Here is a 1499-nt window from a genome sequence, read left to right on the forward strand (position 1 = left end):
AGGAGAAAGAGACAGGTTGACGGATAGAAAGATAGACCGTGGTAATTAAGTATCGCAGATCTCCGGGAGTTCCTCTTTAAAAGATGATGACATTCTCAAATTGGATGTCAACCTAATGATTCCATTTGCAGTGCCCCTCTTTTATTACTGAATACCACCGTTTTTCTTTTCTTTCTCTTTTCTGTCTTTTCTTTTCTCTCTCTCTCTCTCTTTCTGTTTTCCGTTTCCACTCAACTCCATATCTTTACTATCGGCTGATATGCGATATTTGCCAGCAAGTCTGCTCGTCTGCATTTTAACTCTCTTCCATTCTGTTTGTACGTGTTAATGCATATATGAATGTGTGTTGTATGTTTGTATGTATGTATGCATACATGTATACATCCATGTATCTATACGTACATACATATGCAAACTTACGCTCACACTGCACACACACACACACACACACACAAGTATATGAAATATGAAGGGAAACTGAAAAGATCCTGATTTTGCGTTATACAGAAAATACAGGAGGATCAGTGGAAGCGCAATGGCCCAGTGATTAGGGGAGCGGACTCGCGGTTTCGATTCCCAGACCGGGCGTTGTGTGCATCTTGAGCGAAAACACCTAAAGCTCCACGAGGCTCCGGCTGCGGATGGTGGCGAACTCTGCTGTACTCTTTCACCACAACGTTCTCTCACTCTTACTTCCTGTTTCTGTTGTACTTGTATTTCAAAGGGTCAGCCTTGTCACACTGTGTCACGCTGAATATCCCCGAGAACTACGTTAAGGGTACACGTGTCTGTGGAGTGCTCAGCCACTTGCACGTTAATTTCACAAGCAGGCTGTTCTGTTGATCGGATCAACTGGAACCCTCGACGTCGTAAGCGACGGAGTGCCAACAAACAACAGGAGGATCAGTTGATTATGATTTCATTCAACATATTCATTCCCCTCTCAGATAAACGCACCTATTGTTATGGTCTTCAGGTTCCTAAGCTCAGTACAATAACTTGGAATGTTGGACCACCAGCCAGGCCTTTCTCAATAGCCTTAGAGCCAAAAATTTTTCATCACCCCCCGTATATGAATTTATGTGATCGACTGCTTATCTTCTTGATCTGTTGGACTATCCATTTGTCTCTCTGTCTGACTTTCTTTCTTTCTTTCTTTCTTTCATTCTTTCTTTCTTTCTTTCTTTCTTTCTTTCTTTCTTTCTTTCTTTCTTTCTTTCTTTCTTTCTTTCTTCTACATTTTTGTTCAGCGTTCGTTTATCGCTTTATTTTTACAGTTATCCTTCCTTCCTTCCTTCCTTCCTTCCTTCCTTCTTTCCTTCCTTCCTTCTTTCCGGTACTTTTTAACTAGAACAATGTTTGGACAAAGTCAGGATCTTTAGGGTTTGACGGGCAACATTTTTTTATGTAGTGTTTTTGGTACCGAAACACTTTCAAACTTTGTATACTTGTATATTTTGTGGTATAGAACAGATAAAATATTTTGTATTCGAAGTTAT

Source organism: Octopus bimaculoides, unplaced genomic scaffold, assembly GCF_001194135.2.
Source record: "Octopus bimaculoides isolate UCB-OBI-ISO-001 unplaced genomic scaffold, ASM119413v2 Scaffold_5899, whole genome shotgun sequence".
Taxonomy (NCBI): Eukaryota; Metazoa; Mollusca; class Cephalopoda; order Octopoda; family Octopodidae; genus Octopus; species Octopus bimaculoides.